At 42.7% G+C, this 17,789-nt stretch overlaps 1 protein-coding gene across 3 annotated transcripts in view; it reads right to left on the minus strand.

Moving 5' to 3' along the window:
• PALD1 (phosphatase domain containing paladin 1) overlaps positions 1–17,789 on the minus strand; it is a 193,205-nt gene that overhangs the window by 168,348 nt on the left and 7,068 nt on the right. Inside the window, exons 1-2 of one of the 3 annotated variants that reach the window (XM_084635427.1) lie at positions 10,320–10,337; positions 9,617–9,663 (exon numbers count right to left, since the gene is read on the minus strand). The exons of 1 other annotated variant lie outside the window; for it this stretch is intronic. The gene's annotated coding sequence lies outside the window, so the exon portion shown is untranslated. Of the gene's footprint in view, positions 1–9,616; positions 9,664–10,319; positions 10,338–15,114; positions 15,218–17,789 lie in introns of those variants that run through there. One more of the 3 variants, XM_084635428.1, reaches the window with a different exon arrangement.

The raw sequence follows: 17,789 nt of genomic DNA on the forward strand, positions 1-17,789 counted from the left end.
CCTGTGTCAACCCTGCTGGCGCATGGCAAAAGGAGCAAATTTGATATACTTACCATCTTTAATGCTAGCATAGCCTGGGTCTACCCATTAATCCCTCTAGGGGTCATTATCAATCAAACCACCATTATGACCCCAATAGATATTCCAAAATGGGCTCTGAGAACCCAAGTGGAATACGACTCATGGCTAGTAGGACTAATGTAGACAAGGCCTACAAATAGGAAAGCCTCAATCCCCAAAAGTATCCCTAAAAGCATTCACCATTCAAGGATCAAACCAGGCTTTACCCTCACAGTAGCCTCATTTCAGTTACATCCTGTGACTTGACCAGTAGACCTGCCCTCTTCACCCTTGACTCAATTCACTGTCTTGAAAAGGCAATTTACTCCATTTAAAAGAGAAGGCTTCTAGAAGGTCCATGATGCTATCACAAGGAAGATACCCACACCAAAACAAAGAGAGAGAAAGAAATAGAGGATTCCTTGTGTGTCATTTTTATATATATGAAAATCTCTCATCAGCAAACCTCCTGCCCTGTACCTCATGTTCTGCCTGTTAGTCTGGAGTTGCCACTGCAGAATTGAATCTGGTTAGAAAGGAACTCCTAGACATGCTATTTTGTTTTGAAAGTAGGTATTCAAACTTTCACAATGAATACACTCAGAAAAACTGCTTCTCCTTCTCTCCTCTGACATCAATTTTGCAAGGATTGACATTTGCCAAACTAAAGCCACCATTCAAATAAGTTGCAGTAGTTATGATAAAGGGGATAAGAATGGGGACTGGATCTCCAAGACTGAGAACCAGAACCACATTAAACTTATGACACAACTGAAAGACTGCACAGATGTCCATGAGACATTTCCAGTCAACTAACCACAAAAACTCTTTCAAAAATTATACACCTATTCTATAGGGGAGGAAAAATCCCACAGTAGTTAATCAAGTCCATTCACTAGTCTGTGAAGGATTATTTCCCAAAGTATATTGCCAAATCCTGTGCCCAGCCTATTTTAAAATAATTCCAGCAACAGGGATTCCATGAGAATCCTAGTCCAGTGGTTGGGCCACAGGATGGAGAATCATCAGTTCCTATTATTGGATATGCCACTGTCTAATTCTGTAGACTTGGGCACATCCCATAATGTCCCTGTTTCAGTTTTCCCAGTTATAAAAGGGGGATAATTGTTAACCTACTGTGACGGGTTGGATCACAGAAACCCCTTTGGAGCTGCCAACTGATGTGCCAAGACTACTTCTGCCCCTGCTTTCCCAGCCAGCTTGGGACTCCAGCACCCTGTCTTGCTGAGCCAGACACGCCAGTCTGCTCCAACACAGACCCAGGGTCTGAACCACGTGCCCCAAAGCTGCGGACCTAACTGAAAGCAACTTAAGAAGTGTTCCTGTCTTTAACACTCAGATGCTCAACTCCCAATGGGGTCCAAACCCCAAATAAATCCATTTTACCCTGTATAAAGCTTATACAGGGTAAACTCATAAATTGTTCGCCCTCTATAACTCTGATAGAGAGATATACACAGCTGATTGCCACCTCCCTAGGTATTAATACATACTCTGGGTTAATTAATAAGTAAAAAGTGATTTTATTAAATACAGAAAGTAGGATTTAAGTGGTTCCAAGTAATAACAGACAGAACAAAGTGAATTACCAAGCAAAATAAAATAAAACATGCAAGTCTAAGTCTAGTACAGTAATAAAACTGAATACAGATAAAATCTCACCGTCAGAGATGTTTCAATAAGTTTCTTTCACAGACTGGACGCCTGCCTAGTCTGGGCACAATCCTTTCCCCTGGTACAGCCCTTGTTCCAGCTCAGGTGGTAGCTAGGGGATTTCTCATGATGGCCACCCACTTTGTTCTGTTCCAGCCACTTTTGCATAAGGCAGGAATCCTTTGTCCCTCTCTGGGTTCCCACCCCTCCTTCTCAATGGAAAAACACCAGGTTAAAGATGGATTCCAGTTCAGTGAAAGACTTCATTACCCATTTCCCAGCACACAAGTATACAGGAAGACTTACCAGTAAAACAGAGCCATCTACAGTCAATTGTCCTGGTTAACGGAAGCCATCAAGATTCCAAACCACCATTAATGGCCCACACTTTGCATAATTACAATAGGCCCTCAGAGTTATATTTTATATTTCTAGTTTCAGATACAAGAATGATACATTCATACAAATAGGATGAACACATTCAGTATATTATAAATTTTGTAATGATACCTTACAAGAGACCTTTTGCATGAAGCATATCCCAGTTACATTATATTCACACTCATTAGCATATTTTTATGAAATCATATAGAGTGCAACGTCACACCTACCCTTCAAAGGACTGTTGTGAGGATTCATTAAATAATGTGTATAATGCACTTCCATGTTTGAACATTAAGAGCACTATATAAGTACTAAGTATTATTCTCTTGGAAGACTACTTCGCAGTCTAATCAAATTTCAGGAGCTTGATGATAACAGACCAACTATGGTGGGGATGCTTATCGGTTACATCAATGCCAGTCATAACTCCTATATTCTTCTTCCAGCACCAACTCATTATGTGACCTGGGTAAGTCCCTTTACTCTAGCCTCTTTCTGTGCCAGTTTACTCCTCCATAACATAGTGTAATATTACTTCCCTATATCAGAGGGATATTTTAAAAAATGAGCAAACCTCAAATATTTGAGATCTTCAAATGGGAGTCATATGCAAGTGCAAAGTATCATTGCCAGACCAGATCTTAACTTCATTCACTGATTTACACCAGCTATGGGTCTGGGCCATTGTCTCAACAGCTAAAACCTATACCAGGATTCTCTTTGGAACTCGATGTTAACTATTAAGTGTGGGTCGTGGGGGTCGGGTGGAAATCAAATAAATAAATAAATAAATAAAAAATCCTAGATCGTCTTCCTGCCAACATAATTTCAGAAAGTTGAAATCTATTTCCACTCCCCATAATGGGAATTCCAAGTTCCATTGCCCCTTCAGAATTTGTGGCCCAATAATATTTCCAATCCATGGGATCCCATCAGGGTTTTGGGAGAGCGAATCATGTAAAAAGCTGCATGTCCACCAGTTTAGCTATGCTGCCAAGGACTCCCTTTTGTCAGAGGGAATCCAAGACAGCAGTTACTGGGGAGCATGTGCAGATTTTGCAAGCCACTGGTCAAAGCACCCACCACTCCCAATCATTACTTAGATGGTAACACTATAGGGTGTTGTGATAGGGTCTTCAGTGGCCAGGCAGCCTAGTGGCTAAATAGTTGGTTACAGGGGCAGTAGAGTGAACAGACTCATCCTTTTCCCTCAGGTCTTGGCTCAGGGTCCCGTGTCGCTCAACCCCTAAACAGGGGAGATGGAGCTTTCTCCCAGCCATAAGGGGGAGTTCAGGGCCTGTTTTCCTGGCCTGCTCCTTATGTAAGTCCTTTAGTTTGGGGCGTGGCCTGGCTTAGTCCAGTTGCCCCACAGTTGAGGCTTCTCTGTAGGTTCCCCTTGGCAGGGGAAGACTCACTTGCCTCCAGTGGCTGTGCTGGCAGGCAGGTTGCTGGTCTGTGCCTTCAGGCAGGCATACAGAGAGCTCCTGCCTCTTCACCAGTCAGCCCTTGACTGAGCCGGGCTCCCTTCTTTTCTCCCCCTCCAGGCTTGGCATTGGCTGCAGGTAGAACGAGGCAGAGCTAACTGAGCCCAGAGGTTTTCTTTAATCCCTGCTGTGCCTGGCAGCCTTCTCTCCTGCTCCTTCACAGGTGTCCTCAAAGTGAAATGCATTTCCTCCAATAAAACGCTATTTAACTTCTTACAGCAATCATTAGTGAATGACAACAAATATCCCTACTCCTCCAAAAGCAACACTGCACTAGCTGGCAAGGGAAAGAAAAAGGGACTAGTTTCCTTTTGCAGATGAAGCAGACCGTTTTACAGAAGATAATGCCACAGTATGACCCTGGTTCTTCCTACATGGAGGCCAATAGCATAGGCCAAAATAAGAAGCTAGATGACAGGAACAACCCTTCATTAAATTGAGTGGGGTTTTTGACCTAGAGAAAAGGAAACACCCAAGTGCTAAGTGCCAGCTAAGGCAACATGAAAAGCTTGTGTACATAATACTCAGCTCAGAGAGCACACTGCATATGAGAAGATGCATATTTGGAAACTGAAAGCTATGATTTTGTTCTATTCATAGTTAACCACCACCTCCCCTCCTGATTAGAAAGTTCTGAAAGCAACAAGGTGGATCAGTTTACAAGCCACGCATGGTCTTTCCACATTCCTGCAGCGCACACAAGAGACAGTTGTTATTAAACCGGGTTCTTATAAGCCACACCTTTTGCAAAACAAAAAAAATTTCCTTTCCTCCCTCCACATCTTTGTATTCAATATGGGGACAATGAAAACCGACTGTCTCTCTCTCTCAGCACTTTCATAACAAGTTGTTTTGGTGTATTCAAAACAGCGAAACTAGTTTGCATGAATGTCTCTGAGACCGAGGCCATTTCCACACTTCAAGCGCTGTAGCAGTGCCCTATCTATGCCATTGTAAGTTCGTAACATAGACAGACTACAGCAATGGAAGGGGTTTTTGAATCACTGTAGGAACTCCACCTCTCTGACCAATGGTAGCTAGGTCAATGGAAGCATTCTTCTGTCAGCCTAGCTGCATCCCCACCAGGCATTAGGTTTGCATACTATGATGATCGTGCGTGGATTTTTCATACCCAAGTGCCGTAGCTATGTTGACTTACATTCTAAATGCAGACCAGGCCTGAATAGTCCAAGACCCCCAGACAACAGTCTCCTGGCTTCCAAGGAGGAAGGTTCCCCGCAACCACCTTACTCCCACCGCAGGCTACAGCCAGGGGCATTAAAAGGACCCCTCAACCTGAAAAAATCATAGTTTCATCCAAAACTTTGTACCGCTTATTTACCCATAAGATCTTTATAACTGAAAACAACATTATTTTCCTGGTGTTTCCCCCCCAATTTGTTTACTTTGTGCATTAGATAACATCTGGTGTACAGTTCACTGATTTGTTGGTGGAAGACTCATACACTACACTGGAAGGAGCTCCCTTGCACACCAAGCCACAAGCTCTGCAAAAGGGTGTTCACCGCCACCAACAGCAGCAGAGCTGAAACTGAAGAATCAGCAAGCAGGCATGTGTACAGAGAGAAAGGAAAGAGGTGGGGGGGGGGGGGAAGGTAGAGGATGTACAATGGAGAGGAGTACCTAGAAGAAACTTATGAGCACAGTTTGGGGGCAGAAAAAGCCTTCTGAACATTTTAATTCTTTAAATAAAAACAATAAAAACACACTCTATGGAAAATGTATTTATTTTTAAATAAATCAGTTCTCCCCCTGCCCTCTTCTCCCTGTCCCTCACGACTGAGCTCACAGTATCCCTTTTAATACAGGATGCTCCATTCTGCCCTCCTAGGTGTTAACTTAATTCCATTTGATTTCAATGGGACTTGCATGCACATATGAAAAAGCAGGATTTGATGCCAATGAAAATCACTTTAAGATTTCCATAGGAGATTTGCCTTTGTGAGGAATTTGGGATTGGTTAAATGAGGCATTCCACGTAAGAACCATTTGGGTACCTCAGTGCCTTATGTTCCTCACACATCAGGGGATGCGTAAGTCTAGCTGCAGCCAAAGTACCAGTTATGCTCCTCTGAAATGCTGGTGTTCCACTGCATACAGGCTGCAATAGAAAACAGCTCCAGGATTCAACTTTTGGCATCTTATGGTGGTTTCCAGCTATAAAACAGAGCAAGTACAACAGTACTGCAAACTGCACTCCTAATTGCATGCCAAGCCTTCTTTCTTCCCCCCCAGAAAGCCTTCTGTGTCAGTTACCATATCCTTTCCACATACTTGAATTTAAGACTCCCTGCCATACACATGTACCTAGAGTTCTAGAAAAATTGATATAATATTCTATTGCATTGCTGAGAAATAGTATGTGATCGCACAACTAAAGACTAATGTAATGCATATGTATTAATGGACAGAGTTAAGGTTATGCATCAGTCTTGACCGGCATTTCCTGACTTGGGTGCAATTAACATTCTCTTCACACCAGAGGTATGGAACTGATGCTATATCACAGTATCAAAACACTACATTTGGGTTATTTTATAACTTTCTTTGACTAAGTTTAATGCCCAATTTTCTTGCCTTCCTCCCCACCCATTTTGATAGGAGGAAGTGGGAGTTGTGTCCTCTCTTTCTTCTTCCTCTATCTTTCTTCATTATTTAAGTAAGGGGAGATTCCAGCAGCTTCTCATTTCTGTGACAGGATGGGTGTACACAAAGCACCCCTGCACTGCTTCATGTGAGTCAGGCAGGAATGCTGGTTAAAGGGACACCATTGACTTAAATAGAACACTTCTGTCTGGAAATTTCTTAGCTACTGTTGTAACAAGTGCAAGTACAAAGGCAAGTGGAGAAAATATTTGTCTCTGTTTCTCAGTGTTATTGTGTGCATTTGACAGTACTTTGCGTACAGCCATTTTCACCATTTCCCCTGTAAGGTGAGTTTCCTCTTTTCTTTGTGTGGGGTTTTCACACAGCAACAGGGGAGAGAAAAACTACTTTTAAAAACAGAAAAATATGATTCCAAAGCCACAAAAGTTGGCAGGGGTCTGCGGGGAAGACATAGGACCTGAAATTACCTATATCTCAGGTTTCTAAAACTGACAAGATTTCATATTGACAGTGTCCCTTTAAAGCACCAAACTGGTCTCAGGAGATCTGGGTGTGACTCTTGTCTCTGTAACAGGCATCCTGCACAACCCTGGGCAAATCATGGGGATAATGATACTCATATTTCTCTCTCTCTCTCTCTCTCTCTCACACACACACACCCACCCCACCATAAAGCTCTTCTATGGAAGAAAAACACTACCTAAGAGCTAGGTATTATTTAGGATCTGTTTTTTCAGAGGTTCTGAGAACCAACAGTCCCCACTGGCTTTGATGGGGTTAAAAACCAAGCTATTTCTCTCTGTCTTCATTTACTCCTTTGCAAAATGAGCATTAATATTACTTCTGTCTCATAGGGATACTGTGAAGCTTAATTTACTAGAGCTGGAAAAATGCTCTAATATTAATAGATGGGAGGCATTAGAGAAGTGCAAACTATTACCAACAGCAGACCTACAGATAAAGAGAGCTGCATGCCAGGCTCTATCTAGAGAGTCAAACAAGGGTCACAGGTTGATTCCCATTACTGTTAAGAACCTCTCTGGCAGGAATCAAAGCCAGCATGATGAAATTAAACTGGAGACGGATAAATTTCAATGGCTGACTTTGTTTCTTCATCTTACAGTCACAGACATCTGTGGCAACTAACATCACAAAGTGGTCCATTCTTAACACAACCACCTGTACCATTAACCTCCTAAGGGCCTGGTTATACTCTCAGAGATGTGGATGTGTTGCCTGTGTTATCACATACATTGTTGTGGGTTTTTTTGCTGTTTTTTTTAAAAACAGAAAAAACTACTGTGCACATGTTGATTTTACAAGATGGGCAGCAATGAAGGTCTCTACATCACAAAGTCAAACTGGTTTCTTCATGTTCTCACTGAAATCAAGCAGATATAAGGCAGTGTCACTCTAAAGAAAGAGAAAGTCAAATGTATACACATGCAACATATTATTTTGATTTGATGCCCTTTTTTCGGTAACAGCAGCACTCATTTTTAGCCTATATGAGAGACTAGTCCCCTTCTCTCTCCAGCACATGGACTTTTTTTTGCAGACAGATGGAGCTGAACATCATCCTCGAAAGCTAAAAATATTTTCTGTCAATTCTTGCTGTGTTGGATGAGGACAAAAAAAACTGGTAGACTTGAGAGCACTGGAATGCAAGAGTATGTGCGTGTGTTATTGCCAGAAGTGTGTTAGAGCAAGTCATGTTTACAGTGGGCTTCTGCAAAGCATAGTTATGACCAGGGATGGTGTCATTAAATACCATGTAGATTTACAACAGTGTCTGATGTACAGGGGAGAGTTTCCTTTCGGGTACTGGCTGGGTTGTGTTTAATTTAGTATTTAAGAAATCAGCCTGAACAGACAATTGCATCACCAAGGCTAAAGCTCCTACAGTGCTGTCATGTTGTTTGTGACTTCAAAGCAACTTTATAAAGTATAAATTTTTACAGAACTGAAGCCTTGAGACCAGCACATGTATACATGGGTGTGTCTCAGGCTGCGTGTCTGCAAACATGGGTGAATGTCTGTGCGCCAAATGTAGAGGTTAAGAAAAACCACATTTCCTATCCTGTAATGTAACTGTTATCACAAGACTACTTTAAAGTATCAACATAGAGTAACATGTTAAGGGCCTGATTTTTCAGAAGTGCTGAGCATCTACAGCTCCCACTGACTTTCAAGTGCAGTTGTGGGTGCTTAACACTTCTGAAAAATCAAGCCCAAGACAAGTCCTTTGATTTAGGTATCTTAAATTCATGCTGTAAACAGAAAATAAAAAGCATCTATTTTCTAGCCACTCTGCACATGTGTCAGCTCTATTAACATTAATGGAAGTGACAGGTGCCTTAGGCACAAAGAACTTATACCAGGCTGAAGGACTTGAATTATGAGAATGCCAGGCCTCACCAACTGTATGGTACAAGGAATGAAACTGGGTATCTTGTGTTGTATATCTACCCCCAAGGGACAGTGCAGCCCACAGAAAGACCAGTGTATATAGTTAAAAACACAAGCTAAAACAACATCCATTTTAGATTGAAATGTTTACAAACTTTAAGAAGTAATCAAAGCTAAATGGAACACAGAATAATTAATAATTTACATTTACACAGCACTTTTCATCAACATATACAACTAGCTATGCAAGTGTACACACACACACCCCTCTTTCTGTCAATTCTGGTTTTCTGCATCTCAGACAGACCTGTGACGATCTGAACTCCCTTTCCACTCCTCACCCCAAGGAGTAAAGTCTGCTGTCTCCACAGCAGTATTTTGGTTTTTTACATAGGCAGAAGCCCATTATAAAACTGATGGTCCCCAGTGCAGGCAAAGAAAGACATTAGAGCCTTATATTGTATTACGATTATATTAGGCCACCCTCTCAAAGAAGCACTAGTTACCTGGGTGCTTTCCTGCCTCTGCAAAAGAGAGGGCAGAAATCTAAATATTTCCACCAACAATAGGACAATAACTAAGATCTCAGAAGGACAAGACAGGAAAACGTCCTTGGTCTCATACATGAAGACAGAAGATATGGAAGCCCTGTGCTTGGTATAGCTCACCCATGCTGAGAAAGCAAGGAAGAAAATCACTCCAACATCAGAGACTATAGAAATAATACCACGCACAATGGAGAGGTAGGGGAAGAGAGAGAGTGGGAATTTTGTTGACAAAGACCAAACACAATAAGACAGCCGAGTCCATCTGAAGTTGGCAAACAAGACCTAGTTAAGTCCCAACTAATCTCTATTGAAAGTACCACAACAGCATCACAAAAAACACCACACACACAAAATTCTCAACGTGAGGTGGTAGGGGGTTCAAACTCATCCAAAAGGAGCAAAACAACCTGCACAAAGCTGCTACAGTACCTGGATTCCAGCAGCTCCAGAGATCATTCAGTTTCCTCTTTGCTGTGCTGAAGGGGCGCAAAAAAACCAAAAAAAACCGTAAAGCTCAGAGCTGCAGAAAGCAGTTTCCCCGCACAGGTTTAAACAAATCCTCTCACTCTCCTTGTAACTTTTCAGAACAATCCATTAAGGGCTGCTATGGCGACAAAGCAGTTAAACCCATCCTTCTGGGCTGATCGAGGAGCCAGTAGGAGAAGCAAAATCTGTAATAGTTTGTTGTCAGTGATCAAACCCTACCCATTGCCAGCAAAAACAGCACCAGCCAAGCAACAGGCACTGGCTCATTCGCCCGCTCTCTCACTCTGTGAGCAGAACAGCCTCGACTGTCTGTGTGCTGGAGGATGTGGGGGCGGACTTTAAAGAGGGCCAACTCCGTGGGCCTCTCTCTGCCAATCAAAGGCCTGGGACTCCTGGCAACAGCAGCACACAACCTAAGTGAGTGCACTACATGGGGACTGCTGCAGCAGGAGTAGCTCAATGCAGGCCATGCTGATAAAAGGCTCAAAAGCAGGAGGTCTTCTTCCCACCCTGACCCCTATCCCCACCTACTGGGCAAGACAGCACTGCACTTTACTGACAAGAACAGCTGTCAAGCGATTTTAGTCTCAGTTAACATTAAAGTGTAGAGTCTTTAATGTTTGATATTTAAGCTGTTTGATGTTACCTTCTTTTTATGCTGCCCATTTTAAGGGGCCCTCAGCTGCCCTTGGATTGGAAGGGGGAGAGAACAATGGTAGCAGGGGTGGGGAGCAACAGTTATTTGTCTCTTCATCTGGATCTCCCAAGTGCTTGGAATCTGTGAATTGCCCAGATCAGCAGTCCCAGGGTGAACAGAACAGGATCAGTGTGTCCAGCCTAAAACCAGACTCTAAATGGTAAAAAAGAGGGAAAGGGGAGGAAAGGGTCACACATTTTTTCATTCCTGCAATGTCAAAGGCACTACCTGGCAGCTGCACACCAGAATTACAAACTGCAATTTCTTACCCATTTAAGCATAAAGAATGAGAGACAGTGATCAGAGCATGTGACATACACAAGCCAGGCACTGGTCTCAATCCCACAGATAAATCTGTGTGAAAATGCTGTTTTGAGTGGGGAGCTACCCCACTGATTGTATTAGAAAAACAAAATTATTCCTTCCCTAAAGGCACACATGTGCCCAGCTTGAATTTCTCAGAATGTCTGATATAAGCTTATTGATGAGGTTAACAGTTAGAAGCTTTCAAAATGACCACTTTTTACTACCTTTTAGAGCATTTATTTAGGTCCTGCTGGATCAATTTGCTGAAGCTAGAAATGTCATGCTTATCACACATGGATAAAGTTTACGCCACACAGTGACTGCACTTCAGCCTCACTTGACCCACCCTCCACACTTGCTTTCCTTCCCTCCATGCCTCTCCCCCTTTAACATCTCACTTTCCTTCCTACCCATTTATCTACTCTTCCTCTAACAAATTGACACCTAAAAAATAAAACAGATACATAAGTTTTTAAAAAGGCAAACATTCATGGAACTCTCATGCTGTTTGGAGACCACCACACTGTTCACTCTACTTGTATGTTATATTCCTTTCCCCCACCCCTTGCCATCTTGTCTATTTACACTGCTAGCTCCTCAGGGCAAAGACTGACTCTCATTCTATCTTTACATAGCATCAAGCACAGTAGGGCCCTGATCTTGGTTGATCTCTAATCTTCTCCCATATAGGATCTGTGAATTTCCTTTTTTTTTTTTTTTTAAAGTATTTACATTTTTCACCCTAACTCCTTCCATTTATACCAAGGCACTTGACAACAAAGTCAATTTATTGCAACCAGGAAAGACATTTTATTACAATGAATTCAATGCAAAAAATGCATCTAACCGAGATTTACAGGGCCCAGGATAAATCAGACCCCTCTTCCTCTGAATTATTCACTACAACCACATCTCTTCTTGCTGGATGTCTCACCTTCCCCTTGTTTCTACGCTTCCTTGTAGTTTTTAGTGTCCCCATCCAGCCAGACACCCACACACATTCATTTCAATTCAATAACACTTCACTGACATGACAAACTATACAAATAATGCCAAAGCATGAGCCATACAGAGTGCTCCACTCTCTCTCTCAAAGGGAGGAGCCATCTGTCCATGTCAAGGTTCCTTCCCCACTCTGAACTCTAGGGTACAGATGTGGGAACCTCCATGAAAAACCCCCCAAGCTTATTTTTACCAGCTTAGGTTAAAACTTCCCCAAGGTACAAACTATTTTACCTTTTGCCCTTGGACTTTATTGCTGCCACCACCAAGCATCTAACAAATATATAACAGGGAAAGAGCCCGTTTGGAAATGTCTTTCCCACAAAAATCCTCCCAAACCCTATACCCCCTTTCCTGGGGAAGGCTTGATAAAAATTCTCACCAATTTGCATCGGTGAACACAGATGCAAACCCTTGGATCTTAAGAACAATGAAAAAGCAATCAGGTTCTTAAAAGAAAAGAAAAAGTAAAAGAGTCACCTCTGTAAAATCAGGATGGTAAATACCTTACAGGGTAATCAGATTCAAAACATAGAGAATCCCTCTAGGCAAAACCTTAAGTTACAAAAAGACGCAAAAACAGGAATATGTTCCCTCCAGCACAGCTTAGTTTATCAGCCATTTAAACAAAACAGAATATAATGCATATCTAGCTAGATTATTTACTAAGTTCTAAAGTTCTAAGACTCCGTTCCTTTTCTGTTCCCGGCAAAAGCATCACACAGACAGAGAGAACCTTTGTTTCTCCCCCACTCCAGCTTTGAAAGTATCTTGTCTCCTCATTGGTCATTTTGGTCAGGTGCCAGTGAGTTTATCCTAGCTTCTAAACCCTTTACAGATGAAATGTTTTTTCCTCTGGCCAGGAGGGATTTTAAAGGTGTTTACCCTTCCCTTTATATTTATGACAGTCCAGAATAGGGCAATATCCCTAAAGACAAGCAATCTCCCTACAGTCTCTCACTTTTTTTATTAAGTTTGCACATTGTAACTGTACTCAATGAGACTACATTAACAAAAAATAATTTGGGATCGAATTTAGAGCTCCATTTCCCACTAGTACTGTCCACTTCATGCCAATATGGAATCTGTGGTCAAACTCCATTTCTGAGTGGTGCTGTCTATGTTACTTAGGGCTGCAAATAGAGACGATTACTCACTAATTTGTACACCTCTACATGGTTCTCTGTTTTCCTTTCAATACTCTGGAAGTCTACTACACACACTCTTTATACCTCCAGTGTCTCAGATCAGCTACCCCAACAGTTGGTGACTGCAGGAAACCTACGTTCCAATACAATGTTAAGTCTTCTGCTCCCTGGTTTGGTTGGTGCGCAATACTTTGCTTCTAAAGAGTCAATACTGACAGCTGCTATGTGAACAGCTTCTGCTCGCTGATCAAAAGATGGCACAGCGTGGGAAGGAGAATGCTCACCTGCTACAGTGGTGGTTGCCTAAAGGCAAAAACAGAGCCAACGCTAGGCATAAGCAGACTAAGGCTATATTGCTTAGGGCCCCAAGCAGCAAAAGCGGGCCCCCATTCGCTTTTTTTAATATGTGTTGTTTGTGGGTGGCCCCCCAATGGGCTAGCACCACCTATGGGCAAAAATATTATAAGAGACGCAGAGTGATGGTTCTCTCAAAATGAAAAAAGGTGGAGAGAACCTCAGGACTCTGTCTGGACTAGATTTAGTAGTACTGAAAGAATATTTCAATGGCTGAAGGCAATCACCACAAACAGACACATCCCCTAGAATTCCTGAGCATACTGCATGGTGTCAGGGAACCTTCACACAGAGGAGCCAGGTAGCCATCTCTTCTCTCCCCACCATGGCCAATTACAATAATCTAGCTTCCCTGTTCTCCTTCCTCTAGGTTTCACATTTAATGGAAAGGCAAACAGCAAGGCTGTCCCTATCTTGCACAATAGGGGGAAGTCACATTCCTATGGAACCAGGTTTTTTCCCTGTACCCTACAAAGTCCTAGCACCATGCCACTTGTATCTTGCTGCAGCTTACTATCACCAATTATAGCTGATTCACACACACACAAAAATCTTTAAGTTTTGTCTGTTCTCATTTAGGGTTTTCTTCTTGCTTTTACTCCTGCCCCAGTGTGACCGGGGTCCCAGAGGGGGCCAGGCGAGGTCACCCAATTAGGATGAACTGCAAAGAATGGGGCAGATAATCCCCAAAACCCAGTGGATATTTCAATACTTAGATTTACCAAGCCAGCATAAAACAGCTTCTTTATTACCTCATTGGTTGTCCAGAAGCCAACAACACAGTTCCTTTGAAGTAACCCAGCCTCAGGCCTCCATACAGATTCCCAAGTCAAATATGATGAAGATTTCTGAAAATCTGATTTTATCATATAAAAGAAAAGGTTCTACCAATCCCAAAGGATTGGGCACATTACCTCCCAGGTTAATGGATATTCCCAATCTTACCCAAATACACGCATGCAGCCAATTCTTATTAACTAAATTAAAATTTGTTAAAAAACAAAAGAGAGAGTATGATTAAAAGATCAATATACATACAGACATGAGTTCAATTGTTGAGGTTCAGATTCATAGCAGAGATAGTGAGCTTTGTAGTTGCAAAGAGTTTTTTAGAATGCAGTTCATAGGTTAAAGTCCAATGTCCAATATCATATTCAGGTTGTACCAGTTTAACTGGGATCTCATCTTGCAATTCAAACTTCCCCAGATGAAGCTTAAGCAGATCTGAGATTAAAAGGATCAGGACCCAAGGATCTTTTATACAATTTCAGGTCTTCTTTGACAAATTGGAGTCCTTCGGGGAACAATAGGCCCTTATTTCCTAAGCATCCATCATTATAACTATTCACACAGATTAATTATGGCAATTTATCCATCAGGCAGTCTATCTCCGGTACTTAACGATATGAATTAACATAAGACAATCACCTATTCCTTCACCATTCACCGCTGATTTGCTATACATTTCAAAGAGAGATGAATACAGAGATATCCCATGTTTACACTTCATTTAAATGCTAGGATGTTCTTTTGATCTTTGAATGATCAGAATACAGCACAGACAGGGACTGTTGATTACATTGTTGACCACTACGCATACATATATAAATACACAAAAACACAAACATTATCTCCCCATATGTCTTCAAGGGTTGAATTTGAGTCATTTATTTTGCATGATGTTTAACGCTTTCTGGCCAAGCATCACACCCTGATTTGCAGTCAAAATAAAATGTTGGACAAGGAATGTAAGTTCTTTGTGGAAAAGATGATCTAGGCTTCTTATCTGTAAAGTGTCTAGCGCTAGAGCTATATAAATAATAACCATCATCATTTAGATGGAAAAATATTATTTCACTGATGGTAAACACTGGTGAGCCACGGGCAGGAAGGGTCAGTGATGCAAAAGACGGCAAATAGGAATGAGCACTAACCAACAAGAACCTCAGCATGGCCAGGCAGAGTTGTTTCTTCTGAATAACAGCAAGTGAAGTATTCAACACACTCCACATCTCAGTCTGTTCTTATGATCCTGACCTACGAAAGACAATATGATCTCATAGTTAAATCAGAAGACTTGGGACCTCTTGGTTTTTGTTTCTGACTCTGCCATTTATAGACAGTATGATTTTGAACAAGACACTTAACCTCGGTTAGACAGGTATACTGATATTTATCCACTGCACGCGACCGGTGACGAATGGATAAAAACGGATTTTTTAAAATCAAAATCAGTTTTGTATTTAAATTGGCTACTTTTTTATTTTAATTTTTAATTGCTTAAATAAATATGTATAAATATAGCATACCCTTTTGGTTAGCATAAGAAAGCACCAAATTTAGTGTAAGGCTATATTTGTTGCAAATCAACATGTTTTAACAGTTACCAACTAATGAGAATTAAACTTTCTTTTAGGTCCATAACTAAAAAGTACAAGCACAACTGAAGTCAGTAATATAAATCAAGGTTTCCTGCTAGCTGATTTAAATCCTAATTAAAATCCCAACCCTGGCCTGTTGGGAGGCTGTTGTAGAGCACTTTGAGTTCTCCAGCGAAGAGGCACCACTGGAAATGGAAAGTACTATGAACATTCTTAAGGCTTTGGAAACAATCCAAGTAAGATCAGAGCTGGCAGAGCAGACAATGGCTTTGCATCCACTTTCCATCTCAGTTCCTCATCAGAAACCTCAAGCCAGGCAGCCAATTTTTGCCTGAGTACAGATTGATGAAAAGAGAAAATTCAACCAAAAAAAAAAAAAATCAGTCAGAGTCCTAACTCCTTTTTCCTCTCAACTCCAAGGAAGTGAAGGGGCGGGAGAGGGTCATTTTAGCTCATATCAGAGACACAAGGACTCCCATCTATTATCCTGCTTAGTTTTACTTGACCACACAGATTTAAATCCTCAGTCACAAAGACAAGAACAGCTCCCTCTGAAGCCAATCACTGCTGCTCCTAAATCATACAGAGTGGCTGCTGCCCACTGACATTTCCTGGGCAGCATTCTTAACCTGTGTCACAGAGAGCTAAAACCAATCCCAAGATCTTCTAGACTGATCTAGACATGGTTAAATGCTGAGGTGCAACTGGAGCATTCTATCTGCATACGGCGCTAATTTAAAGTTCTCTCTCTCTCCTCCCTGCCTCAACCATGTCAGAGATTTTTAATTTTAGGAAATGGTATGGGTATTTTCAGAGCCTCCAAATTAAGAATATACTGAATATCCTCTGTGGATATTATGCCTCCTTTGAAGACACTGTCAGTTCACACTACATCTGCCCAGCAGAAGCCAAATAAATATTTATAGAATACCACAGGCTAACGGAAAAGAAAAATAGTATTAACACATTAGATGTCAGTGGGAGTGAGGGAAAGGAATGTAAACGGAGCCCATATGCAATCCGAAAATGGTAAGGCTGGAAGACAGGGCTTGAAAGTTTGTTAATATGACGCATGTGCCAAGGCTACTAGATAATAGCCAGACTCCCTACCTTACAGGCTGCTCTAGGAATTGGTTTACTTTAGGCAGGGATGAAAACTCCTTGCTGGGCCATAAGAGCACATTGACCACAGCAACAGTTTCATTGTCATAGCAAAGCCAATAACAACTCCAGTCAAGCCAATTAGACCATGTGGTCTTGTTTAGAAGCAAAGAGATGGGAGCTAACAGGACTCAGGGTTCTAATCTGGATTCTCTGCCAGGCCTCTGATGTTCTGTATGACTGGAGGCAAATCATCCATAGCAGTGTTTTTCAAAGTTTGGGCCAGCATGTAAGGCACTGGGTTGCTTCGCTCAGCACCCAGGGACCCTAGCGGCTCTGATCAGCACCGCCGACCAGGACGTTAAAAGTCCCGTCGGCAGTGCTGCCCAGCTAAGGCAGGCTAGTGCCTACCTATTCCAACTCTGCACTGCACCCCGGAAGCGGCCAGCTGCGAGTCCGGCTTCTAGACAGGGTGGCCATTGGGCTCCGTGCGCTGCCCCCACCCCGAGCACCCACTCTGCACTCCCATTGGCCAGTCACCGGCCAACAGAAGCTGGGGGGGTTGCGCCTGCAGGTGAGAGCCGTGTGAAGCCGCTTGAGCACCTCTGCCTAGGGGCCGGACCCACTGCTGGCCGCTTCCAGGGTGCAGCATGGTCCTCAGTACCAGAACAGGCGAGAAGCCTGCCTCTAAAACCTTCGCTGTGCCACTGTCTGGCAACCGCCGGAGGTAAGTCCGTGCCCCAACCCCATGCCCCAAACCCTGCCTCACCCTGAGCCCCCCACAAACCCAGAGCCCCTTCCTGCACCCCAAATCCCTCATCCCTGGTCCCACCCCAGAGCTTGCACCCCCAGCCCAGAGCCCTGACCCCCTCCTGCACCACAACCCCCTGCCCAAGCCCTGAGCCCCCTCCAAACCCTGAATCCCTCGTTCCCAGCCCCACCCCACAGCCCTCACCCCCACACCCTATGCCCCAGTCCTGAGCCCCTCCCACACCTCAAACCCCTCATCTCCAGCTCTGCTGGGTCGTGGGCATTAACAATTTTCTTCAACTGGGTCCCCAGAAAAAAAGTTTGAAAACCACTGATCTGCAGTGCCCCAGTTAGAGAATGGACTAGAAAGCAAGACC

The sequence above is a fragment of the Lepidochelys olivacea genome, assembly GCF_965140295.1.
Source record: "Lepidochelys olivacea isolate rLepOli2 genome assembly, chromosome: 7".
In the NCBI taxonomy this organism is placed as follows: Eukaryota; Metazoa; Chordata; order Testudines; family Cheloniidae; genus Lepidochelys; species Lepidochelys olivacea.